Below are 12,678 nucleotides of genomic sequence, written 5' to 3'. Positions count from 1 at the left end.
TGTTGCTGGATTTCATCAAGAAATGGGGGACAAAGTTGGCTGTATTCTAAAGCACAGGAACTAGCTGAAGGAGGTGAATTGAAGGAAAATTAGGAGGATGTGGACCAAGGGGGTGAAAAGGATTGTTAGCATTGGACAATTTAAATTTGAAAAGGGGATGCCCCTACGTGCCACTGGAAAGGAAAGGGTGAGAATGTGAGGCACAAGAACAAGAGAAATAACAGCAAGAACAGATCAGCATTGAGCTTGTGGCACTATTTTATATAATCATCGTCTCAAGCTTCAACTCCTTTCTCCCACCCCTCACCATATTCCCATCTCCCTGACAGACAAATATCTGTCTATCTCAACCTTAGTTATTTGACAATGGAACATTCACAACCCTCTGGGGTAGAGAATGGCAAAGATTAAAATCCTTTCAGTGAAGTAATTTCTCCTCATCTCAGTCCTAAATGATTAATTGTCTAGCCTGAAGCTGTGCTCCTGTATTTTAAATTTTCTGACAAGTGGAAAGGGTTTCTCAGTGCCTACCTTATCAAGACCCTTTGGAATCTTATTCTTCTAAACTCCAGATAATCTTTCCAATTTACTCAGCTTCTCATCCTTCAATCCAGGGATCAATTTAATGAATCCTTGCTGCACTATCTCCAAGATAAGGGTATGCTTGCTCAAATTTGAAGATCAAAACTATACACAGTCTTCCAGCCTGGGCAATCCACCAATGTCACATCTTTGATCAAAGATTTGGAATTAGAATCACAATAAGCAGAGGGGGAGAAACAGACTGACCATGTCCTATTAAATCTGGAACAGAAACAGGTGGGTGTTGGTACAAACAGGTACCTGGTGTCCCCAGCAATGACAAAACACAAGGCAGCCATCCACACAAACTACAATGAGCATTTGTCTCCTGGACAAAGTATTCATAGTCTTTCTTCCCAAGGACAATCCCCCAGTGGAACAAGCTGCCAAAGGAAATAGGAGCAGGCCCCAAGTGTGAAATCCACTTGCTCGTCCAACATCTCTCTCAAAAGCATTAAAAATCTTTAGATTATGTTCATAGAGTCACAGAATCATAGAATCCATACAGTATGGAACCAGGCTTGACCCATCAATTCCACACTGACCCTCCAAAGAGCAACCCACCCAGACCCATCCTATCCCTGTAACCCTGAATTTCCCATGGCTAAACCACCTAGCCTGCACATCCCCGGACACTATGGGCAATTTAACACAGCCAATCCACCCTAACGTGCACATCTTTGGACATGTTTAGTGATGTTTCACTATTGGAATGACCACCTCTGCAGATTATGTTTGCTTTAGTCAATTCCATCCATGTGAGAGATAAAGTTACTGCAGTCCCAGAGGACTACTCTGTCATGAAATGTAAAGTCACCCATAGTTTTACCAGCCCACAGGGCTGCTCTCTCATTACAGAGAGTGAGAAAGACAACTGTTGGTGGTTTAACCTGAGGGTCACAAGGCCTCAGGCAATGGGTGAGGTTGTGAAAGTGTGACTTTCATTGTAACCTTAGCCAGTACAGGATTGGAACGCACACTGTTGGCTTCACTTTGCATTGCAAAGCAGTTTTTCAGCCAACAGTGATAGCCAACAGTAACACTGGCAGAAATTCATCTGTGAAGTCGATACAAGTAGAATCAAAGAGAGGTAAAAATTTAGGTATTTAGGGAAAGCATTCCAGAATTTTGGGCACACAGGTATCTGACTGTGTGGTGACCAACAGTGACGCAATTAATAGCTGCAATCCACAGACTAAGGGAAGAAAGTAGTGTCCCCCTGAGCTGTGCAGCCATTCTCAGAGGTGAATGGTGTGAGCCCTAGTTCTGGAATCCACTGCTACATACGGACCCAAAGGTCAGTGACAGGAAAATCTAGAGGGGACACAGGAAGACAGGTACCTCGAAGGGTTGTTGGAGGTGTAAGGGGATATTTTAAAATAAATTAAGGGATTTGCTGTCTGGGAAAAGTTGTTGTCTGCTCTCTTTTCCTACCAGTTGCCTTTCTTTTAACATCCCCATCTCACTGTATTGAATGGCCATAACATTTCCCTGAACTTGAGAATCTGCCCAAGGACAGAGTTAAACATAATACCAGCCAAATAAGAGGCAGCTACAGGCCAGACAATTTAACCTCAGTGGTGGAAAAACCTTTAGAAACAATAATCTACAACAAAATTAACAGTGATTTGAACAATTGTACATTAATTAAAGAAGGCCAGTACGGATTTATCAAAGGTAAAGTCATGTTTAACCTCTAAAAGCAAGCTGGAGAAACAGCACCTCATTTTCCATTTAGACACTTTATAGCCTGTAAGAATCAGTATTGAGTTCAACAAGCAAGAACTCTGTCCTTTTGTTTTAATTACAATGCCCAGCCCATCCTGCCCCAGGTCTTGTTCATGTCTTGTTGGCTTTGCTGTCAGCAGAGCAGACCGATGTTCTCCTTTCCACACCTAACATTTACGCCTATTTTACATCTCTGTCTCTCCTTTGCTACCAATTGTACTCCCTTTGGCTTTTGCTCTGGACACCCTCGCCCATTGTTCCACTCGCTCGTCCAACCTCTCTCTCAACAGCATTAAAAAAAACACCATTTTCCGGCCCCCTTCCGTTCTGGAGAAGTGTTATATCGGACTCAAAGCGTTAACTCTGTTTCTCTATCCATGGATATTGTCAGAGCTGCTGGATTCCTCCAGGCATTTTCTGCTTTTATTTCATGTTTAGCTAACCTGCCTGAGCTTTTTGATGAGGTAAAAAAGGAGGGTCACTGTCAGGAAATGGAGATAATGCAGTTGGTGTGGTGTGCATGGACATCCAAAAGGAATTTGTTGAAGTGCAGCAAAGTTGGAGTGATGGGGACTGTTATGGTCTGGATGCAGAATTGGCCGAAAGAAGCAGGAAACAGAGGGATGGTCAATACTAGATTTACTGACTGGAGGTAGTTGTGTGGTGAAGTCCCCCAGGGATCAGAGTCAGGACCAGTGTTCCATCTAACTTGAAAGCCAGCATAACTGTCAAATGGCAAAGCACCATGTACTTAATTATTGCAGCTGCATACGCTCCGTAAGGAGGTATACAGCAAACATGATGGTGCTGCACAGTGTAGCAAACAAGAGTGGTCACAACACGAGCTTGACTTGGCCAGGGCAGTGGGGGTGAGGGTTTTGTGTGGGGTGGGGGGGGCTGCAGAGTGCAGGGCTAAACATGAAGTCCCAGTGGCAGAATCGTGGCATCATAGTGGAGAGAGTGAGAGAAGGAAAAGAACATCCGGCTGTGACTGGAAGAGCCCAGGAATGGGAGAGAAGTTAGTATCTGTGATTATTAGAGCATCGAGCTTGGGCAGAGTCTGTGGCGGGAGACCAGAATTGCATACATTCCAAAACTGGCCTAACCAATGCCCTGTACAGCTACAACATGACCTCCCAACTCTTATACTTACTTGTCCTGACCAATAACGGCTAGCATACTAAATGTCTTCTTCACTATCCTGTCTACCTGCAACTCCACTTTCAAGGAACTATGAACCTGCACTCCAACGTCTCTTTGTTCAGCAACACTCCCCAGGACCTTACCATTGAGTGTATAAGTCCTGCCCTGATTTGCCTTTCCAAAATGCAGCGCCTCACATTTGTCTAAATTAAACTCCATCTGCCACTTCTCAGCCCATTGACCCATCTGATCAAGATCCCATTGTACTCTGAGATAACCTTCTTCACTGTCCACTACACCTCCAATTTTGGTATCATCTGCAAACTTACTAACCATTCCTCCTATGTTCACATCCAAATCATTCATATCAATGATGAAAAGCAGTGGACCCAGCACCGATCCTTGTGGCACATCACTGGTCATAGGCCTCCAGTCTGAAAAGCAAGCCTCCACCACTACCCTCTGGTTCCTAACTTCAAGCCAATTTTGTATCCAAACAGCTACTTCTCCCTCTATTCTGTGTGATCTAACCTTGCTATCTACTCTACCATAAGGAACTTGTTGAATGCCTTACTGAAGACCATGTACATTATGTCCACCACTCTGCCCTCATTAATCCTCTTTGTTACTTCTTCAAAAAACTCAATCAAGTTCGTGAGACATGATTTCCCATGCACAAAGCCATGTTGACTATCCCTAATCAGTCCTTGCCTTTCCAAATACACATAAATCCTGTCCCAAGGATTCCCTCCAACAACTTGCCCTCCACCAATGTCAGACTCACCGGTCTATAGTTCCCTGGCTTTTCCTTACCACGTTTCTTAAATAGTGGTACCACGTTAGCCAACCTCCAGTCTTCCAGCACCTCACCTGTGGCTATCGATGATACAAATATCTCAGCAAGGGGTCCAGCAATCATTTCCCTAGCTTCCCATAGTGTTCTAGAGTACACCTGATCAGGTCCCGGGGATTTATCCACCTTTAAGCCTTTTAAGACATCCAGCACCTCTCCTCTGTAATATGGACACTTTTCAAGATGTCACTATTTATTTCCCCACATTCTCTGTCTACCATATCTTTCTCCACAGTAAACGCTGATGCAAAATACTCATTTAGTGTCTTACCCATCTCCTGCAGTTCTACACTTAGGCAGACTGGCTGATCTTTAAGGGGCCCTATTCTCCCTAGTTACCCTTTTGTCCTGTGAGGAAGATTATGATAGATTTGAACAGGGCATAGAACAATCTGCAGTGGAATGGTCAAAATTACATGGCAAATGAAAATTTAAGAATTGTGAATTCACTGATTCATTATAAAATAAAAGGTGCAGTTGTTTAGAAGGTGCAGGAACGGAGGGACCCAGTAGTCTATGTGTATGCATCCCTGAAGATAGCAGACCAGGTTGAGAGTGTGGTTGATAAAGCATAAGGGACCCTAAGCTTTATAAATAGGGACATAGTGAACAAAGGAAGGGGGTTATGGTAAACTTGCATGAAACATTGGATCGGAGTATTAGGCCCATTTCTGGGCACCACATTTTAAGAAGGGAGAGGCTGCAGAAAATAATCACAAGAAGGGATGAGGAATTTCAGCTACGTGGATGAATTGGGGAAGCTGGGATTGTTCTCCTTGGAGAAAAGATGATTGAGAAGAAATTTGATGGAGGCTTTCAATATGGTGCCTGGACAGAATATTTCAGGCAGATTCTATAAAGGCCTTTGGCAGAGACCTGGATCAGTATCTGAGGCAAAAACATTTCACACTTTTACCCTATTGGGTAAAGGCCTTGGAGCACAACTAGGTGAGGTGCTCTTCCAGCGTTTCAATATGGATATGAGGGGCTGAATGGCCTTCTGTGCGGCAACTGTTCTATGATTGTAATGAAATAGTGACCACAGACTGATCACTAGGGGTAGGCCTGAGGGGTGGGTGAGATGAGGAGAAATTTCTTCACCCAAAGAGTGATGAGCCTCTAGAATTCTCTGCCACAGAATATGTTTGAGGCCAAAACATTGAATATTTTCAAGAAGGAGTTAGATATAGTTCTTATGGCTAAAGTGATCAAAGGGTATGGGGAGAAGGCAGGAACAAGGGACTGAGTTGGATGATCAGCCATATTGAATGGTGGAGCAGGCTTGAAGGGCTGAATGGCCTTCTCTTGTGCCTATTTTCTACATTTCTTTCATCACTCTGCATGACAGTCATACAGTGTGTCACTAGCATCGAGGTTTTCACCCATCATTTATAAGGCAGAGGAGGCCATTCGGCCCATAGAATATTCTCCACCATTCAATGAGGTCACGGCTGATCGATAATCCTCCAAACACTTCTCCTGCCTTTTCCCGCAACCCATGGATTCATGACTCATATCAGCAAACTATTTCATCTTTCTCAGTTTCCTTGCCCAAATGTGAGCCTAAATGTTGAGTTGTGGTAAGTTATTCAGCAGTGAGAATATTTCAGGTGAGTTCGCCCTACATACAACATCAAAACTAACAACAACCTGGTCCTGATGTAACACCTTTAGTGCAGTCCTTTCTTGTGTCCAAAGATCTGGGGAGGAGGTGGTCAAGAATGAGCCTGGTCAGTCACACAAAGGCCTAGGGCAGAAATTTGCAAACTTCATCCTCAAATCAAAGGACTCTCATAGAATCCCTACAGTGTGGAAACAGGCCCTTCGGCCCAACAAGTCCACACCAAACCTCAGAGCATCCCTCGCAGACCCATCCCCCTATAACCCACCTAATCTACACCTCCCTGAACACTATGGGCAATTTAGCATAGGCAATCAACCCTAACCTGCACATCTTTGGACTGTGGGAGGAAACCAGAGCACCTGGAGAAAACCCACACAGACATGGGGAGAATGTGCAAACTCCACACAGACAGTCACCCGAGGCAGGAATCGAACCCAGGTCCCTGGTGCTGTGAGCAGTGCTAACCACTGAGCCACTATGCCACCCGAATGGAGTAGAATGCCTCAAGGTGCTTCACAGACATGCCATCCAAAAAAACTAGACCCCCCAGCCACAGGGATCATGTGGGAAAAAAGCTTAGATGAAGCGATAGATTTTAAGGGACATTGGGAAAAATGAGAGAGAGAGAGCAAATGAAGGAATGGCCACCAATGATGATGCAACTAAAGTCAGGCATGAGCAGAGGCCTGTTCATGTAATCACAGAATGGGGATGGAGAAAAAAAAACAGAAATTGCTGGAGAAGCTCAGCAGGTCTGGCATCATCTGTGGAGAGAAATTAGAATTAACGTTTCAGGTCCAGTGACCCTTCCTCAGAACAATAGAGTTTCTCCAGCAATCTCTGTTTTTGTTTCAGATTTCCAGCACCCAGAATCCTATGGATATAGATGCTGGAGATCGGAAATAAAAACAGAAAACGCTGTAAAGGTTCAGCAGGTCTAATTCTGGCAGCATCTGTGGAGAGAGAAACGGTTGATAATTCAAGTCCAACATGACTGTCCTTCAGAGCTGGGAAAGGGATAGGTTTTATGCAGAAATATCGGGGAGACAGGGAGCAAATGGACCAGATAGACAGATTGAGTCATAGAGTGATACAGCAAGGAAGTAGACTCTTCAGTCCAATTCACCCATGCTGACCAGGTTTCCCAAACTAAACTAGTCCCATTTGCCTGGGTTTGGCCCATATCCCTCGAAACATTTCCTATCCTTGTACCTGTCCAAATGTCTTTTAAATGTAACTGCATCAACGCTTCATATTGGTGTTCTCTGGTTCCACCAATGGGAATGGTTTCTTCCTGTCTACACTACGCTGTCCAGACGCTGTAGCATTGATCACTGTCTAGAACCTAAAGGGCAGGGAAGTCATTTTAATTTCACACTTTCACTACCCTTCAGCGGGAAACACCCACAGAAATCGCAGATGCCCAGAGCAACCAATTTGGTCAAACAGGTTTTGAGGCCCTGAACACTCGCCCCCTGTCCCTGTGTTCCTAATTGTTATAACCAAGAGCACTTAACTCAGCACAGTATAGGAATCAAAACCTGGTAATGATGTGCATTGATTTTCTCTTCCAATTCCGACATTTTCTTGGTGGGCAGAGGCGTGTTTTCATTTTATAGAAAAGCAGTGAAAGAAACGCACACACTAAAAACCTGTCACACATTCCAATTAAAAAAATTCACAGGGCCTGAGAACCAAAGGGTTTCTCCTGTGTGATCCAGACTGGTAATGAAAGGGACAAGTTACTAAGCTGTAAGTTCCATTGGACGCGGTTTACTCAAAGGCTTTAGGATTAAAAGCCCGCTACCAACCTATCCACTGGGGAAAAAAAGGCTATGATCCCCTTTTGGAGAAGAGAGTGCCATATGGAGTGGGATTGCTGCTCACTACTGGGATCTGGCAGTCTTTTCCCAGAATTCAGATGGTAATTAAGCCATTAGTGTCTCTCTCTCTCTGTCTCTGACAGAGTCCCAGAGCTCCTGTGATCCCACATCTTCCTACCACAGGCTCCTCTCGGACAGATTGCTCTCCTCTGCCTGCACACCTGTTCCGTTTTCCCAGGCTTGGGTTGACCTGGGTGGGGTTCCCCCATCAAAGGCTGCGATCTCACATTGTGTGTGAAAAAAAATTATTCAATCAGTTAGCAGCTAAGACGCAGGTGCCAGCACGAGATGATACAAGAACAAACTGTAAGAATGCCCAGTCACTGGCCTTTGTTTTGGTTTCAATGCAGATGCTGTAACCCAGGTTTAAAGTGTCACCATCTCAGCCACAGAGCGACTCTGTGTAGTTTTAACCTTTTATTTGCCACAGCATATACCTTTTCAACCAATTGCTTTCTGTTTTGTCTTAGCTCCTGAACTGGTGCCCCCTCTTTTCGAAGTTGCAGTACTTTTCTGATACTGACTCCTCCTGGGGTCCCACTGGTGTCCTGGTTCTTGTTGACTGATGGATAGCATTTTACTGCTAAATAAAAGAACATTTTGTGTCTGCCATCCCAAGAGGATGCTACCAATGCAGCAGCGAAGCAGGAGGAAGTGGATAGGATACAAATAGATAAATAGGTAGATACAAAGGGGTGGCATGTGGCTTAGGAGTTAGCATTCTGGTCTCACAGCACCAGGGACGTGGGTTCGATTCCAGCCTTGGGAAACCATCTGTCTAGAGTTTGCACATTCTCCTCCTGTTGGTGTGGGTTTCTGCCAGGTGGTCTGGTTTCTTCCCACAGTCCGAAGACATGCAGGTTAGGTGGATTGGCCATACTAAATTCTCCAGGCTAGGTGAATTACCTATGGGCAATGCAGGAATTGGGTATGATGCTCTTTGGAGGGTCAGAGTGGACTTGATGGGCTGAATGGCCTGCTTCCCCACTGTAGGAATTTTATGTTTCTATAAAGCGATAGAGAACAAGAGTAAGGAGATGATGTACAAAACACTGGTGCAGCCTCAATTAGAGTATTGCTTCTGGCTTTGGACGCTGTGCTTCAGGACATCAGTAAGGCTGCAGAAAACATTCATGAGGACAGTTCCAGAGATGGGAAACCTCTGCTTCGTTAGATAGATTGAAGAAGTAAGAATGGCCCACAAGGAGAGTTGATAGAGGAATTCAAAAGCATGAAGGGTCTGGACAGAGCAGATTGAGAGAAATTGGTGTAAAGATCAAGAATCAGAGGGCACAACTTTAGTTCAATCAACGGCGAGACGAGGAGAAAGTTTTTTCACACAGTGAGTGGTTAGGATCAGGATTGTGCTGCCTGGGACGATGGTGGGGGTAGGTTCAGTTCAGGCACTCCTGTGGGATTTGGATTAATATCTGAATGTACAGTGTTCCAGGGACAATGCAGGAAAATGGAACAGGGTACCTTGCTCATTTGGAGGGTCAGTGCAGACCTGATGGACTAAATGGCCTCCCATTGTGTTATAACAATTCTGGGATTCTGTCATTCTATTCTGCAAAGTGTAAAAGCCAATGATTACAAATATGACACATTATCATGGGAAGAAAAGAGGGGAAATTGTTTGACCACAATGTTCCAATCCTTCATGGAAACGGTAGTGTTGCCTGGCTGGAGGATTGCAACTGTTACAGCATGGTTTTAAAAAAGGAAGAGGGGTAGAACACATGTCAACCTAATGTCGGTGATGGGGAAACCTTTAGAGACAATATACCAGGGCAAAATGAATTGTAATTCAGAAAAGAATGGGCAACAAAATTAAGGATATTGTGGAACTGCCCGAAACATCAGCCTCTCTGCTCCTATGATGCTGCTTGGCCTGCTGTGTTCATCCAGCCCTGCACCTTGTTGTCTCACACTTGACTAACCTGATCAAGTTCTTTGCTGAAATAGTGGAATGTGTTGATGAGGGTGGGGCAGTTGATGTTTTTGTTGTGTACACTTTCAAAAGAAATGCCACCAGCAGACCCTGTTGGCAAAAACAAAACCTGCAGGAATAAACTGACAGCGGGACTGAAAGCAGAGAGTTGCTGTTTTTTTCATTCACAGGATGAGGGCATCGCTGTCTAGGCAGCATTTATTGCCCAGAGTCAGCTACATTGCTGTGGGTCTGGAGTCACATGTAGTCCAGACCAGGGTAAGGATGGCAGTTTCCTTTCCTAAAGGACATTAATGACCTAGATGGGTTTTTCCAACAAATTCATGGTCATCATTAGATTCTTAACTCCAGGTATTTTATTGAATTTAAATGCCACCATCTGCCATGGCGGGATTCAAACCCAGGTCCCCAGAATGTTATCTGGATCTCTGGATTAACAGTGCGGTGATAATACCATTAGGCCATCACTCCCCGACAAAGAGAGTAAAGGTGGATCTTTGTTTTTTGGACTGGAGGGGATATACAATGCTGTTCTCCACTGGTTTGTACTAGGACCATTACTGTAATAGAGTTAGGGTTATTTTTGATTTCTATGAATTAGCTGCACTTGAGTATACAGGGCATAATTCCAGATATGAGCCTTGGAAATGCATGGAAAATGAGAAGTGCTGATGTGGACATCAAACGAGCATAAGAGAAATGAAGACTGAACTGCAAAGTGTGCATTTAGCAGGACCAATATGGAAAGGTTATGGGAACTAAGAGAATGCGTTGCCAAGGGTAGTGGTGGAGGCAGATATGATAGGGGCTTTTAGATAAGCACATGAATAAGCAAGGAATGGAGGGATATGGACCATAGGCAGGCAAAAGGAATTAGTTTTAACTTGGCATCATGTTTGGCATGACATCGTGGGCCAAAGGGCCTGTTCCTGTCCTGTACTGTTTGATGTTCTATGTTAATGTGCTGCAGGGTGACATGGGTACAGGAGCAGGGAATTCTGGGAATGCATGATCCCAAATCCTTGAAGGTGGCAGGCCAAGTTGAGAAAACCATTGAAGAATAACATGGTTTTATTAACAGACAGTTGGAATACAGAGAATAAGGAAGTTATGATGACACAAAGCAAAGGATTGCAGATGCTGGAGATCTGAAATAAAAACAGAAAGCATGAAAGAAACTCAGCAGGTCTGGCAGTATCTGTAGAGAGAGAAACAGAGCTAATGTTTTGAGTACAGTCAATTTTCTTCTTAGCTGGGATGAACCTTTATTGACCATTGGTTCAGCCTCAGTTATTGTCTTTTGTCTAGACACTGCAGTTTAAGGAGAAGATCAAGAGTGATAGAGAAGGTGCAGAGGATATTTACTGCAGGTAGGACTTCAGTTATGTGGAGTGACGGAGAAACTGGGGTTCTTATCTTAGAAAAGAGCAGCCTAATAGATTTGGTGGAGGTCATAAATCACAAATGTCTTTCATTCACATGTGACCCTCCCCAAAAACAGGTCCTTGGCTCTTTGATAACAAGGTGTAGAGCTGGCTGAACACAGCAGGCCAAGCAGCGTCAGAGGAGCAGGAAAGCTGACATTTCAGGTCTAGACCATCTGAAGAAGGATCTAGACCCGAAATGTCAGCTTTCCTGCTCCCCTGACGCTGCTTGGCCTGCTGTGTTCATCCAGTTCTACGCCTTGTTATCTCAGATGCTCCAGCATCGGCAGTTCCTACTATCCTTGGCTCTTTGTCTGCTGATACATCATCCGGATCTATTTTTTTTTATCAGTGGCACCATTGCCTTCCACTCAGAGGGGTAGGAGGCAGGTCCCAAGTCTACCTCAGCTAGAATGGGAATAGAAAACACACAGCTAGTGTCAGTTATCCGTCTCAGCACAATGGAGAAGGAGAAATTGCTTCCAGATGTTGAAGAAGCAGTAATGACTGGACAGAGATTGAAAACTTTGAAGGGTCATACTGGATTCAAAGCATCAACTGTGCTGTCTCCCTTCCCAGATGTTGCTAGACCTGCTGCATTTCTCCAGCATTCTCTGTGTTTGATACAGATATAGGTGATTTGCAAAAGAGCTTGAGGCAATATGAAGAAACAGTGAGTTGCTATGATCTGGAAAGTATTGCCTGAAAAGGCAATGGAAGTTGATTCGATTGTAACCTTCATTGCACAAAGACTTGAAAGGGCAAAGTTTGCAGGATTTATAGGGTAACAGCAGGTGAAGAATTACTGGATAGATCATTTTGCAGAGCTAGCAGAATCTCGTTGGGTCAAACAGCCTGCTCCTATGATGTTGCTTGGCCTGCTGTGTTCATCCAGCTCTACCCTTGTTATCTCCTTCCCTGTTGCATCACTTTATGATATTACATAGGAACTGGAATAGGCCATTTAGCCCCTCATTCAATGAGATCATGGTTAGTCTGTGGCCCAGCTCCTGCTTTTGGCCCAAATACCTTAATACCTTCGCTTAACAAAAATGTATCCATCTCAGATTTAAAATTAACAACTGATCCAGCATCCACTGCTGCTTGTGGAAGAGAGGAATCTCTGCAAGCACATCCCCAATGCATTGGTTTTCATGTTTAACTCTGTACCACCACCAGCCATTGAAGTCAAGGGTAGAAACATAGAAAATAGTGGAGGAGGAGGCCATTCAGCCCTGTGAGCCTGCTCTACCATTCTTTATCATGATGGCTGATGATCCAACTCAATACTTGTTCCTACTTTCTCCCCATATCCTTTGAACCGTTTAGCCCTAAAACAGACATCTAACTCCTTCTTGAAAGAATTCATTGTTTTCTATGGTAGAGAATTCCACAGGCTCACCACTCTCTGGGTGAAGAAATATCTTCTCATCTCAGTCCTAAATGGTCCACCCTATATTGTTAAGCTGTGACCCTGATTCTGGACTTCC

The sequence above is a fragment of the Rhincodon typus genome, chromosome 19 (assembly GCF_021869965.1).
Source record: "Rhincodon typus isolate 14 chromosome 19, sRhiTyp1.1, whole genome shotgun sequence".
In the NCBI taxonomy this organism is placed as follows: Eukaryota; Metazoa; Chordata; class Chondrichthyes; order Orectolobiformes; family Rhincodontidae; genus Rhincodon; species Rhincodon typus.
This window is presented reverse-complemented; position numbering follows the sequence as displayed.